This window comes from Varanus komodoensis, unplaced genomic scaffold (genome assembly GCF_004798865.1).
Source record: "Varanus komodoensis strain SLA01 unplaced genomic scaffold, ASM479886v1 scaffold9, whole genome shotgun sequence".
NCBI lineage: Eukaryota > Metazoa > Chordata > Lepidosauria > Squamata > Varanidae > Varanus > Varanus komodoensis.
In genome coordinates this window covers 34,539,560-34,555,326 of record NW_025336598.1, presented here as the reverse complement: position 1 = coordinate 34,555,326, position 15,767 = coordinate 34,539,560, and the positions used below count along the sequence as shown (strand labels likewise).

At 39.9% G+C, this 15,767-nt stretch overlaps 1 protein-coding gene across 17 annotated transcripts in view; it reads right to left on the bottom strand.

The window, feature by feature from the left end:
• BAZ2B (bromodomain adjacent to zinc finger domain 2B) overlaps positions 1-15,767 on the bottom strand; it is a 644,512-nt gene that overhangs the window by 103,905 nt on the left and 524,840 nt on the right. Inside the window, exon 1 of one of the 17 annotated variants that reach the window (XM_044418068.1) lies at positions 13,670-13,690. The exons of 15 other annotated variants lie outside the window; for them this stretch is intronic. The gene's annotated coding sequence lies outside the window, so the exon portion shown is untranslated. Of the gene's footprint in view, positions 1-11,134; positions 11,156-13,669; positions 13,691-15,767 lie in introns of those variants that run through there. One more of the 17 variants, XM_044418069.1, reaches the window with a different exon arrangement.

The following is a 15,767-nucleotide window of genomic DNA, read 5'->3' as shown; positions in this document are numbered from 1 at the left end:
ATTCCAATCAAATTAAAAACTGCACACACCAAGGGAAAATATAAGCACAGCACGATTCTTTTGGCTTGCTCCATATACCTTTCAAGTCAAATATATTCATTAATAGAATGCATTGGCTTAGCCTATTTTTGCATTTATTAACTATAGTTTTCCTGTGACCCCCAGCATTACAGATTAATGTTGGCTGGAATATGTTGATTGCTGGAGAGAACTGGTCCCACTGGCAGAGGCGGTGGAAAGAGATTAACATTACCTCTGCTAACAAATGCTTCCTCACATTAGCTGAACTATTTTCCTAGAAACATGCACTTTCCTTCATGATCAGACCACGAGTGCTTGTATTTTTAAAACCACTATTATTTAAGACTAAGCTTATTATACCTATATCATCATCATCATGATTACTACAATTATTTGCATTATTATTTTAAAGCTATTATTTCAGCAAAAAACCATGGAGCATATTTGAGAATAGATTTCGCAATAGATTTGGAGATTTGCATGAGGAAACAAAAGCATTTGCTTAGAGATACAGAAGTGATCAATATGAATGTATGTCCACTACTGTTTATATGATTTGCCTATTGCCTTTAAAAATCTTTCCCATACTTCCATCAAATACTTCCATTGTATTTTATTAAAATGTTTCTTTAGTTTTTAATGAGACACAGGATTACCAGATCTATGTTACTGTACATCCCAGATGCAATCCATTTGAATGCTTCTCAGTTCCAGGGATTTCCAGATGAGCTGGATTATATAGATCCATTTCAAGCTGGCTCCAGGCCTAGTTACAAGACACAAACTGCTTTGGTCACCTTGATGGACAATCTACACTGCAAACTGGACAGGAGATGTGACCTTGTTTGTTTGCTGGACTTCAGCTATGGTATCCTGCTGGGCATCTGTCCAAAATGGGACTAGGAGGCACTGTTATATGGTGGCTCCAGTCCTTCTCAGATGGGCATACTCAGAAGGTAGTGCAGGGAATTTCTGTTCACCACTCTGGCCATTGGCTTGTGCAGTTCCTCACAGTTCTAACTTACCCCACCTGTTACTATACAAATGAAACTTCTGGGAGAGACTGGCTGGAGTTTGGGGGTTTGATGCCACCAATATATGGACAATACCCAATTCTATCACTCCTTTCCATCTAGCTCCAAGGAAGTTGTTCTAGTTCTAAATGAGTGGCTGGTGTCAGTAATGTACTGAACGATAGTGGTGCTCTCAAAAGGCAAATCAGGGGATAGGCAGGAGTCAAGCCACACATCTGTGCACACTCTTGGATTCAGGCAGAATTAAAAGTGCTGGCCATGACCTATAAGACACTGTATGGCTTGGGACCAGGCTGTTTTTAGGACCACCTTCTCCTATTCAGATTCCAGTAGAATACTCACAAAAACAGAGATAACCTGACCTCACAAAGCAGAAAATTCTACATAGTACCAAAACAAATAATGAATGTTCATCATGTAAGAAACTCACGGAAAGTTCCAGCCCATTCAAAACACATTCGTTTCAGATTAATACATTTATGGGGGAGGGAGTGTTCAAAAATGACTGATACTGCTTTGAGGCCTCTGAACTATTTATCCAAGGCAACAGGCTATATAATCACGCTTTAAGTTTCTTTGGGATTTTTTGTTTGCTTTTGTATTTATTTGTTCATTTTTGCTTACCAACAGGTGCTATATAGGTAGATAGAGCAGGATAACTAAGAGAGGGTTTGTTTCTATAGGCATATAAAGAGCTTGGTTCTATAGGCTTATGTTAACCCATAGTACATTTGGGGAAATGGTTATTAGCTAGCAGAGTTGAGAAAAATAAAAGTACATGGGAACAGGTTGTGGCTGCTGCTCATTTCTGGACCACAATCTGTAGTCACAAGTTACTTAAGGAAATTCCAAACTCTTTAGAATGAACAAGAAGTCAGTAACAACAGTACTGATGTATGGTACTTAGTTGGACACTAAGAGGAGGCTAGACTAGATTATAATAAACAATCAGAAAGCTTAAAATAGAATTGTTGCCAAATATGATGACAGGTATGGTAGGAACACTTAAGGGTAAAAAGGAGGTTTCCTTTTCTGGGAAACATCCTGCCTTCCATCTAGACTTTAGGAGTACTTCTTCATTTTCTGCTGAAGAAGTTTTAGAATTAAAGTAGAGTCTCTGTTGACAGGTGTTGTATGAGTTGAACTTCTTTCTTTCTGTTCTTGCACTAGGCTTGAAAGGTTTGTGTTCATGTTTTCTTTTTCAATATTTATTTTAAACTAATGTGTGTGATCTGTGTGTGTAAGTCAGCATATCTCAATGTAAAGGCAGCCACTTCTGACCCAAATCTTAATAGGCAGGGAAATGGATGGTTTTAAACAGAGGGTTTGGGGGGAAACCATCACTGAGCTTAACTTTTCACAACCATACAGATCTCAAAAGAAAGCAGCACATGTACAGGGGCCTCATTAGTTAATTTTAAAGGAGGGGCAAAATTAGGTATGGCAGTCCTGTTGAGACTTCGGTCATTCTCTGGGAGGAAGACTAACTTGAGCCATTGGGATGACTGCTCCTAAGCATTGTCTCTCCACCTATGAGCCAAAGTTCTGACATTAATGAAATGCGAAGGGAGAATAAGCACAGCAACAGCAGAGGAAAATATGTGGCGAGTCTAACCAAATATTGCAGGAAGGCGGAGGCAGGGGCAGGGGGCAGGGAGGGGGGAGGGAGGAAGAGAGAGGCTTTTTAAAGACTCTTTTGTACTGGGATTGGCAGAGGATACAGCTTACTTTACCACCATCACTGTGTCCAATTTCTGCATGGCTTTTACATCTCCTCTTATTCATAGGCCAGAATGAACAGAAGTACTGTTCCTAGATAATTATCATTACATTACATATATATCCCACTATTTTTCCTGTTGCAAAGACCTAAAATTGGCTTACATAGTCCTCCTCTGCTCCATTCTATCTTTGCAACAACAACCCTGTGAGATAAGTTAGACTGAGAGTGACTGGCCCCAAGTTACCCAGTGAGGATCATAGCTGAGGGTCCAGAATCGCATCCTGGATACCCCCAGACAAATACTCTAACTGCACAGGCTCTTTTAAGCCAGTCTTTCTCTCCTAAGCAGTAGCTCTGCAATGAAGACCTCTGAGCATGTTCGAGCCTGTGTTACTGATCCTGTAGTCTTCCTGAGTCATTTCCCTTGAGGATTTAAAAAAACTGTGATTCCCTTAGTTTCCATCGGCTATGGAAGAGTCTATATCCTGGCTGGAAAGTGAGAGTAATTCACTGAAAAGATCCTTTTGCTTCTGCAGGTCTCTTTAGCTGCCTTTCCACTGCTCCTTGCCCCATCACTTGCAAGTTTGGGAAATGGGGTTCGGGGGGGGGGAGGGTAGATGAGAGGGAAAGCAAAAGTGGAGGAGCTTCCCCAGGCTGATCCAGTTCTAGCTGTTATTATCAGAATCCTCCAAAAAGGCACAGATTTTTGTGATCTGAATCAGATGGGACCCAGCCCATTCCAAACCAGGATTATCATATGTTTCTGTCCCTTCTGATGTGTGTGTGCGTGTGTGCGCGTGTGTGTGTGTGTGTGTGTGTGAGAGAGAGAGAGAGAGAGAGAGACAGAGACAGAGAGAGAGACAGAGAATACTGTGCTTGAACTTAAGATCGATTTCTAATATTGCTTTGAGGAACTGAACTACTTGTTTTCCTTTTTCTGAAAACAAAATTTAAAAGGTTTCACCAGTAAATTTGTGTGACTCATTCTGAAAAATGTTTTGTGATTCATTCGTTTTTTAAGAGTCCTAATTTAACACTATTTCCACAGTGTGGCACAACTATGGCTTGTTACCAAGTTGTTTTAACATTGGGTTTTTGTTTTATCTGCTTCTTATTCTTATTCTTTTTTTCAGTTCATCCTCCAGGCAAGTACGTTCAACAGTGCCAAAATTAAGAACCAGTCCTTCTGCTCTGTGCAATTTTACTAGGGCTGGCCACACAAAGAAGGGTTGGATTAGGCATTAGCAGTGCTTTTATATCATAGCTATGTTCATGATTATGAATTGTGATGCAAGGATGCATTTTTTCATAACTGGAAGAATTGGGCAGGAGGAGCAGGATGATTAGAAAGGCAAAACCTCTGGAGAAATATGAGCTAAATGTCACAACACATCTCTACCCTTGCACAATAGACCCTGACTCTCAGCTTCATACTGCTGTCTTCTGAGAACAAGAATTACAGGTAATTAATTTTATTCCTTGACACAGTGTCTTCATAATTGGCATAATGGGAAATGAAGTACATAAAAACTACAAAAAATGTTTAATGAAGTTTTGCTAAAACGTATTACATTCCAGCTTGCCAAAGAGTTGGTACTCACACAAATGCATGGCTGCTATACTGCTATTTACATCTTATACTTTAGCATTTACTTGTGGCTAGATCCCATGTGGACAGGACTATAATCTCACACCATAGGGGACAATTAGTAGCATATCCAGTGGCATTTGTCTGCCAGAGGAACAATCAGAACAGATTTTCCCTTCCCATTCAGCACCCTGAAAAACCATCCCATCAAACAGATTTTAAGGGGGCAGGGAGTGATAAGGAGAGGAAGGGGAAATCTTGTTGCCTGAGCAGATATCTGCTCGTATAACATTGGATATAGCCACGTAGTCCAAATCATCATTACATGGGTGGTGATAGGGTCCAGAACCTATTTATTTCCCCCACATGTGGGCAATTATTTAACATGTCGTTCAGGATGGCGCTCAATGCAGGTAAGTGCAAAGTCTTGCACTTGGGGCATAGGAAAAGGCATCTTAAGTATGGGTTAGGGGACAAGTGGCTGGAGAGCAGCACTTGTGAAGGAACTTGGGGTGCTGGCTAAACATGAGCCAGCAGTGTGATCTGGCAGTCAAGAGGGCCAATGCCACCCTTGGATGCCTACCAGAAGCGTGGCTTCTAGATCAAGAGAAGTATTACTGCCACTCTATACAACTCTGGTGCACCTACAGCTAGAGTACTGTGTTCAATCCTGGGCCCCTCATTACAAGAGGGATATGGCAAGGTAGGAATTAGTGCAGCAAAGGGCCACTAGGATGGTGGTTGGTTTGCATGGTAAGCTATATGAAGAGGGACTGAGGGAACTGGGTATTTTCAGCCTTGAGAGAAGAACATTCAGAGGGAACCTGTTAGCAACATACAGGAATGTGAGGGGGTGCCACACAGAGGTGGGTCATGACCTTTTTTCCCCTGAGCAAAGGGCAGGATGCTTTCCAATGGAGCAAAGCTCAGGAAACCAACATTTAGAGTGGATGCCAGGAAGTTCTTCCTGATGGTTGCGACTCCTAAGGGTATGGAATTGGCTTCCATGGGAGGTGGCTGAAACCCTTTGGTGAGGGTGTTTAAGGATAGGCTGGACATGTACATGGTAGGCATGTCATGAATGGAGCCAGCTGGAGCCCAGGGTCAGCTTAGATGGTCCAGGAGATCCCTTCTGACTCACTCTGTTTCTATGTTTCTGTTCTGGCTGTTTGGAAGTTTAAGGAGAACTGGGCACCCGCAAAGGTAACATGGAACATCTTGTACAATCTTGTACAGAAGTGCCTCATACTTTGAACTTAATTTGTTTCAGGTGGCCATTTGAACTCTGAATCGTTACAAGTCCAAAGCATTGTTTCCCATTAGAAATAATGGAAAGTGAATTAATCTATTCCTAGACTCAAACAATACTCATTTCAGCACGGAGAATGATCAAAAAAGCACTGAAACTGGATCGAAAAAGCACTGAAAACCATCAAAGAGGCACTCACTCAAAAGGCACTGACAACTATCTAAAAGGCACTGCAAATTAATCAAAAAAGCACGGAAGCATTTTTTTCACTGTGCCTGCAGTTCGAACTTAGAAGCACCATTCAACCTTTGGAATTATCTTATCTAGATTTTAGTGTTTGAACTCTGGAATGTTTGAACTTAGGGACATTCGAAGTTCGAAGCTCTGCTGTATCTGCAAAGTTAAGACAGGAAGGGATTTTCCTGTTTCTTCAGGAGGGAGTTGGAAGCCTGCAGGACTCATGTGGAGCAAAACCAGAAAAGTGCTGAGTTATCCTTCCTTACCCACACCCTTCAGAATTAACAACATACACTGCTATTATACAGCTGAATTGTGAAATTAAAAAGGAACCCTGGCTCCCCAACCTTGTGATATCTATTTAGGAACATCTTTTTATTTGGTGAAGAGGCTTCAGATGACGCAGTCTCCAGATACATTCCTAAAACTGACCTGTAAAAAATACTAAGAGTGCTTTAATTCCAATAAATTACTACAGCTGTGACAGTAATACAGTTCCTTACTTTAACTGTCATCAAAAGTGCACTTTCTTGGGAGCAAGTCGAGCAAATGCTGTGAGACTTACTTCCAAGTAAACATTCTCAGGATCAAGAATACCAGTGTTTATTTATAAAGCATGGTACTGACATTCATTATAATCTGCATCAGTTACCAGGGTAACCTCTTAACTGTTAAGAAGAAGAGGTGCAGAATTATATCTCTAATTGGTATATTGTCCTTCCTTTTATTTCTACCAGTACAACACAAATGAGCAAGGGAAGCTGGCACAACGGTAGCAAATGGCCATGGTCATTGCTGCACCAGCACTGAGTGCTGTGCTGCAATACATGACAAAATTTAGGCATGACATCCATTATCAATTATTAGAATAAGATCAATGAACTGTAAATACCAGAGTACACACTCACATGTAACAGAATCGAATTATTTAAAAAATAAACGAATACCTATAGTGTGGGCAGACTTCAAAGCTTATATTATTGTCTGCAGTGTTTCTAGCTTTAAATGAATGTCACATTGTTATAATCAAAGCTTGAATCCAATTAACAAATATCACATGGAAGCTACTTGAGAATAGCAAATTAGGAATTGTATTTTTGTAAAGCCTAATTTCAACCTAATCTATGTTTGAGCTATCCCAAAACACAAAAGCAAAGCTACCAAGTGAATGACTTTGGTTCTCCAATTGCTTTGAAGTAATCCCAGTGAAAAATGAGGGGATTTGATGGGGGTGTTGTTGTTTGAGAACTTGGTTTAAATATTCTTTGTACCCCTGGTACAATAGACCTTGTTTTGCTGCTTAGTTTGCTGGTCATTGTGGTAGTCAAATTATGAATTGTGCTAATTGTTAATACAGGAGGCTCTGCAACAACACAAGGTGATGATTCCGTCATTAACTTCCCATTGGTCCAGTTCTCACATCATAGCAACCCGGGTGGTCTTTTTAAAAAACAAACCAACCCTGAGCTGTTGTGTACTAGTGAGAATGCTGGCTCCAGTCATCTTGGGTTGCAACTCTAGGTTGTCACTCCCCCACCAAGGAAGAGATTGGAGTTCACACCAAGCACAACTACCCAAGGACAGAGCATCTCTTGTATGTTTATCCTCCACTGCTTGCAGTGGGAAGGAATGGTAACAAGAATCAGCATGTTCATTTGTTCTCACTCAATTCACATCAACCTTGGGTTTAAAAGAAACAAAACAGAACGGAACAGTCTGCTGTTGTGAAATGCAGCCAGCCCAGTTATTGCTTTTTCTTCCCTTTGCTATTTTCTCCACCAAAATGTCTTCTTGAATATATACAAAAGGAAAAACTGGAGCAAAAAACCTATAACCATATGACAAAAACACTGATATAATTAAGCATAAAAATTCTCTTTTGGTGTCAACTAAGGTAATGCTTCAGTTTCAGTATCTCTACAAAAATGTATATGAAATTGCTAAAATTAGATTGCTAAAATTGTCAACAGTTCCTTCTGATCACTGATGCTGGGATTTGTTTTACTACTGAAACTTCAAACAAAAAGTATTCCTCCATGTGCCTCAAGTCCTTATAGTGCATGCCAAACATAAACCACAGCTATCTCTGAAGGCAGGTGGAGGGGAGTCTTATGTCCACATATTTGACTAATACATGATATTGTCTCTATCACTTGCTTAATGAGGTGAATGGGGTGTTGGTGATTGTTATACCATGATGACACACTTTGCTGTTGCTGAATTTCCATTTTCTACATGCTACCACCAAATTCCTGGGCATTTGGGGAAAATGACACATTTAAAAATGTATTTAAACCACCTTTTAAAAATTTTGCCACATACATGCATCCACAATCAATTGAACAATTTGAAACAACATAAATATTTAAACATTCGGCAACAAAAATACTAGCAGCATCCATCATCATTGACTGTAATCTATACATACCTACTCATAAGCAAGCTACACTGAGTTCAACAGGACTTTTTGCATTGCTAGACACACTCTGTCTACATTTTTGGACATTGCTTCTCAAAAAAAGGATCATACAGCCAGAATGGGCACAGAAAAGTAAAAGTAAATTGAACAAGCAGGTAAAAGGGGGTTAGAGAAAAGCTAAGCAACTTAGAGAGGAAAGCTATTTGTCTATCTTTCTATGTCATATATCTTACAGCTTTCCTTCAAGTCACCCATTATTATTATTTCTATAGCAATTTCCAATGAACAAAGAGCTTTATTATTGTTATCTTGTTCATCTTTTACTTCTCTCATACAGCCCTTACCTCACTATGTTTATCCAGAAGTTCCAGTTAATTCAGTGAGACTTGGTGTCCTGTAAATATTTATAGGCTTACAGCTACAGTATTTTGTATTACTGCTTTTCCAACAAATTAATCATACTTTAAAATATGAAAATCAAAACCAGTATTTCCCTCTTTAAACATTTCTAGAAGCTTGTGTTTTAATGCTCAGAAAGCCTTTTAGGAAAAAGTAAGAAATTTCATTGCAGATCATTCAGCCTGATCAGATAAATATCTGGTATATATCCAGAGAACACTATGAAGGAAAAAAATACATTGTTGAAGGATTTAAGAACAGTAATTCTACTAGTAGATTATTGGTATACTACTATAGAATAATAGTAGATTATTCTACTATCACTAGGAACCTTCCAGCTGACTCAGGAACTCCAGAAAATTCTCAAGCACTTTTAAAATTGAGAAGGGATCAAGGTCTAAGCCAGGGGTCCTCAAACTTTTTCACCAGGGGGCCAGTTGAAAGCTGCTGTCCCTGGGCACAGGCCGGAAAGGTGGTGTCTGGTAGTACGCATGGGCTGGTGAGGGGGTGCGGGTGCCCGCAGTGAGGCGGGGGCAGGGTGGGGCACGCAGCGAGGCACGGGCAGGTGCGTGAGGCAAGGCCAGGTGAAGCGAGGGTGGGCACATGCCGCGAGGCAGGCACACGAGGCAGCGGCTTGCTTGCTTGCTTGGAGATTGGAGAGCGAGCAAACCGCTGCCTCTCATGCATGGGGCGCAGTGGACGGTGGCGGGCGCATGCGTGGGTGCACAACAGGTCCAAATGGACATGGCGGGCCGGATAAATGGGCATGGCGGACTGGATCCGGCCACCAGGCTGTAGTTTGAAGACCCATGGTCTAAGCTGACAGTTAATTTCCTGTACTGCAACTAGGGTTTTCTCTTGACATCTCTTGAATATGGGAGAATCCAAAGGTGTTGTCTTCCACATTACCACTACATGACAATATTTCAAAAAATCATTAAGCTGCAGAAATATTGCACCTAGTAATATATTACAATAAAGCTCCTCATTTGTCTGGGAGACACACATATTGAATGGATACTAAATGTTTCTATAGGGCTTTCCCTCAGTCTCCCAAGATACCCAATGTTGATAGATCTAGAAAGAAAAACCTAGAAATACACAACATGAATCCAGTTGAAAGCCTTAACTGGGAAGAAGTCCCACTGAATAGAGCTGGCCTTACTGCAAAATAAACATGGATTTTATGCTTTTTAATTATTACATGTATATTCTGCCTTTTTCTCTGATGAATGTGAGGTGGCTTGCACAATCCTCCTCCTCCATTTTATTCTCATAACAACCTCATGAGGTACGTTAGCCTGAGACTCAGTGACTGAAGGTCACCTAGTGAGCTTCATGGCCAAGTGGGAACTAGAATCTAGTCCAACTCTCTAACAATTCTTCAAAGGATTACTTTGCCAAACTTGCAGTGCTTAAGAATGTCATTTTAAAAAGAGTCACTTGAGAACTCAACTCCAAGGTGTTTTCTTCTGTGCCTAAATTACTATCAAATGGAAAAACATCAGAGAAGTACCCCTTTTTTTCTGAACTATCAAGAGTTTATGAAGCCTCCAACTAGAAACCAAGATCTTGGTTTGGCCAAATGTCCTAAGAAATCACAGCAAGTTAAAAAATTGTAAATCACGGTGTGTTTAAAGGAATTTAGTGCCAGGTAAATGTATTTAAGATTGCAACTTGACAGTGCAATCCTGCAACAAGTCTATTCAGCAGTTAAGTCCTGTTGAGTGAAATGGGGCTTATTTCCAAGTAAGTGAGCCCAGGTGCTGCCTTGGCCTGCTTCTGAAGTTGCAGCGCATTGGCCTCAACTGTAACTTTCCCCAGCAGCTCAAGAAGCAATTATTTTATGTATGATACTATGCTGGCGGAGTCATGCTGAACACTGTAGCAGCCAAGAGAGCACAAGGTGAGGCAAGGGCAACTTCAGCAATGAACCTTATCATTCTCTACCCTTCAACCAGCTCTTGTCTTACTGTCTCCCAGACTATATCTAAGTTAAAGTGGAGAAAGGTGAGCTGAAAACATAGGCCTACATTCAGCTCAATACAAAACAGTATCCTGAAAAATATGAGTGTGAGCGTATTATCCGTGGTAATTGCTATTTTTCCTTCTCTAGAGAAGCCATTCTAGAGAAGCTTACTGACCTCTTGAAATACAGCCTTTTGGTATGCCTATAACAGTCTTTATCCATAGGCCGCAAAGCAAAGCAAAGCAAAGCAAAGCAAAGCAAAGCAAAGCAAAGCAAAGCATGATTCAGGAACTGTTTCTGCACGACTGATTACAAATTTAATGTTTTATTAAAAAACACATTCCAAATATTTCACAAGAGCCACTTTCCTTTAATTATTATTATTAAAAACATTTATGCTCTGAGTTTCTCATGTATACAGCTATACTCAAGGGCTTTTAATCAAAATAATTTAAAAAACAACTTTCTGCCTCGGTCGAAAGTACTGTGACTCACCTAAGCTGGAACACCTGATTTTCACTGATCTAGGACTTCTATACAAGGCATTTATTGTGTGATCATGGTCCCTTGATCACAAAAGTTTGCAGGTCCTTTTTCACAATGTTATCATTCTCCAGGGCACCAGTGTTTTCCAACCATTTTTACAGCTTCTTGAAGAGTGCAAAAAAAGTGCAGTGTTATCTCCTATGGAGCTATGCTGCAGTAGGAAGTACCTCTATCTTAATCATTTTGCATTATACCGCAATGTCAACTTGTAGTTACTTAACAGAACATACGTGTGTAGTTGTTGTTATGGTTTCTGTGTTCTTTGGTTTTTTTGTTCTTTTTAAGCCCTCCAGAGACTTTTAGTAATGGGATGGCATATAAAAACTTTAAATAAATAACTATAGGAAAGTAGAAAAAATAAACCTTCAGGAAAAAAAAGTGAAAAGGAAGTGCTCCCCTACTCCCCCAGGCAAAGAATTCAGACACTTCTGCGTTCCTAAGCCGACTCCAATGAGAAACTGCTTCTATCCATAAAATTCCTGACAAGGGTCACTAAGCAAGTACAACAGATATAAAAGTTCAAAGATGGAGACACACTGATTTAAATTTGAAAGTATATCTAATACATATAAAGGCCAAAATATTTATATAAATATCTCTTGGAAAAAATGATGTTCGTGTTACTGTGACCCAGCGAGACGGGCAACTTCAAGTCCCGTTTCTCAGTGTGATGTTACTGCAATAATTACAAGACCTCATGGCTCACTGGTATGTTGTTTCCATTCTGTTATGGGCTAATCTTTAGCTGATAAAATTTAAAAAGATAAAATAAACAGATGTTAATTGCAAATGCAAATGCAATTAACACCACTGTCATCAGCATTATCACTATACTCAGAAAAAATAACACAAATGAAACAATATTTCCCAAAATATTTCAAAACTGACATGTAAAGGGGATTTGGGATTTCATGTAATTCAGGAGTTTTTTAAATGACTCGAGGGGAGCTATTTATTGATTTTTTTTAAAGTAAGCTACATAAAAATGAAACATATAATACATCTTATTGATGATCGCCTATACTTATGCTTCTTTGCAAGGAACAAAAGCTAAAGCACAAGATTTCATTTAACCGCAGTGAAATGTATCTCAAGGCTTATTATGAAGCTGCAGCATGTCTCTTCATGTTAATATAACTTTTTACAACAAAATCTTAAAACACCTTTATAAATAAAATCTGTATCCACCTTTCCTTAGTTTAAGAACCTAAGAAAAGCCACACTGGATCAGACTAATGGTCCATTCAGTCCAGCACTCCATTCATTGCAGTGGCAAATCAGCTGCCCACAGGATCCCTCAAGAAGGATGGGTGCAAGAGTTCCTCCTATCCAAGCTCCTCAGCAACTGTACATGCAGGCTTGGCAGCTCAGATAAGAGTAGTACCACATAGCCAGCAAAGAGAGTAGCCATTGAATAAGCTTCTCCTCCATGAATTTGTCCAATCCCTTTTCAAACCACCCAATTGGTGAGCATCATTACTTTCTGTCTCAGAAGATAGTTTTGAGACAAGTTCGGACCAGATCTCACCAAAGTTAATCATTCACAGGGACAGACAATGCGTTCTGCATGTACACTGGGGCTTTTATGGCCCCATTCTCACTGCAGGCTCTTTCATTCCACCCCACCTGCAATGTCACTTTTGCATCAAATAAAGCTGTTGGATCCTTCAAAGTACCATTTAATGTGCTACCTGGGAGTCACATGGGACTCTCTGGATCTATGCTTCAAAGACCTATTTATGTGAAGATTTTACCACCTACTTAACTCAGACAAGTTAAGCACACATTTACTCTAGCCATTTGAAATCAATGGGACTTAAAATGCTTAAATTTGACTAGATCTGCTGCTTTGGTAGTGGTTAATTTATTCAGTGCCAAAGGTGAATTGTAAGCATAGAAACAAACTTTTAGCTGAGATAGTGATCAGTATCCCCTTTTTCATCTCCTTGTTTGATACTGAATTCACTAAGCATTTGTCAATATTTTTCTCACAGCTAAAAATAATAATTGAACTGTTCTCATGTTGCAATGGAGCAACTTTCAAAGGCTGTGCAGTGTTACCACAAATGCTCATTCTTCACACAAGGGCTTTCGTTAAAACTTGACATTTCAGCAGAACAAACTATATTTAAACTAAATATATCACTGTAAATCAGAGGTTATCAATATCACCCTGAAGGTCCCTTGAAATTGTAAGACTGAAAAATACTGAATGGAATAATGCACATGTTAATGTTTAAGGTAGCACTGTTCAGATGAGAACAATTGTTCATCCTTTGTGACCTACCAAGCCAAAAGCAGTCCTCCCCACTGCAGCCAGTTCTACCAACTTACTAGGCACCCATTTATGTTTGTAGTTTATCTACACCTGCAAAAGCAGGCTTGGCGTACCACTGAATCCATGGTCAGTGGACTTCCTTTTGTTTAGTCATTCATAAGCTGTGCAGACAAAGACAAGTCAGTTGATCTAAGCTTTAACCTTACCTGTTACAAACTAGTTGTTCTAGGTCACATGCATGTACAACAAGCTACGCTTCATGCCAGGACCTTCCATGTCACAAGCTGCTTGTATACAGGCACTGTTTAATACAAGCAAAGGAAACCAGGTAGATAGACATTTTGTCATCAAGGTAACTCAGTGGTAAGTCAATTTCTTGAGGATCTTAGTTCTCTTTCAGAGAAATTAGCTATAAACTGGGGTACTGCAGTAAAGTATTAATCCTATTCATTACAGTGGCTATGTAAGACTAGGTTGCTATCTTCCCCACCATGACCATGAATCTTTCGTGGTTCATTCCATCTTTATTCCTTTACCCCTTTTTGCTAGAGATCACGAAGCCCAGCTTGACAGCCAGCTTTCAAAAGTTCTGTTTTGCAAACTAGTGACAGCCCCTTAAAGTGCCTAAGTGGCACCTTGGAGGAGCTGTCAGTTGTTGGAAAATATTTTATTATTTTTGTACCTACAATGTGTGCAAAAATGTTTGTTATTTTACTTGCATCTGTGTGACCGCTCTGGTGCACAAATCAGGACTTTCAGTTGCACAAAGTTGGGGAATGTACCTGCAACAGGTACAAGTCTGGTCACTGACCCAAACGCCTTTTTAAGGTAAGTTTTTTTCTTTCCTTTGCTTTTCCTTGAAAGCTGTCAATTGAAAACTGTCAAGTGAAAGCAAAGACTCAAGTGAACATAGCACATGAAAGGGGTGGGAATATCTGTATTTCCTTTGTGACAAGCTCTTCGCTCCTCCCTATAGTCCTCAGGGTGATGTACCACTTGCACATTTTTCAAAACTGCTCAAGAAAGTGAAAAAGTACATCCTGTCCCCTTTTTTCCAGAGTTTTGATTGCAGCTTTGTCAGGCTGGACTTCACAATCTCTGCAAAACAGTAAGTAAAGGGACAAAAAGACTGAAGCAAGCTGTGAACAGCCCATAATCATGGTGAAAGGGAGAAGAGACATTGGTCCTGCTACAGGGATCCTGCAATGTCCGCAGGAGGACTGAAAGGAAAGAAGTGGAATGTAGCCCAGGTTGTTTGACCAACAACCCATTTACGATGGCATGTTCCAGTTGTAGTTCTCCCCTTGCCTTTGGATTTGCCATGTCTTGCTAGTTATCTGACCACTGGTTGCTCCTAATGTTGCCTTTGCTTCTGGGACTCCTATATTCCACTAGGACCTCCATCATCCTGTTCCTAATGTTCCAACCTGACACTTGCTGCATATATCCCTGACTGAAGAGCACCTGGATTTAACTAGGAGCATGCATGCTTTCACTTTAAACTGAGTTGCTTACAGTTATTCATAACTCTGAAGAAGTGCTTATGCGTCTGTGCAGGTGCACATGTGTGCATGCCTGTGTCTATGCTGGAGAACATGATCTGCACACAAGAGGGCCAGAATGCAATAGGACACATCCTGACTCCTGAGTCTTTTTTTAAAGTTGTTCTGTCTCCACAGGCCCACTTCACATTAGATAGTGAGGAATAATAAATTATTCTTTCTTTAAAAATCATTGGTCTCATTAACTTACAAAGAAGGAAAATATTCTTAATACAGACCTTAGATTAATCTGAATCAAGAACGAGTCAAAACATTTGGCTCTAACAATGTAATTGTTTTCTGTTATATATGGGATAGGTTGAAGCATACTGAGGAGGCTGTCATATTGGCTGACTTTCATTTCTTATTTCATGGCAATAACCTGAAACTTGATGACACTTTCAGTCCTACTGGGCTTTCACTGTGTCTGCAGTGTATTTGTATACCACTTCTCCATGATAACATTCACTCAAAGCTGCTCCTAACATAGGGGATTTAACATAACAAGTTAAGTCTTCGATAAGTATAAGGTAACAAAAGTAAATGATCATACCATAGTAGTATTAGCACAAATCAGGCAGTGATGCCCACTTCCTAATAAACTTTGTGTGCAACAGTCATCATATGGAGAACTGATACATTTTTCTATCAGTTTAAGCCGACAAAGATAAGAATATGTAATGGCATGAATCACATGTAGGAACAACAACAAGCTAGAATATGGATAAACAACCTGGTGTTCTACATATATTTGAGAAAACAA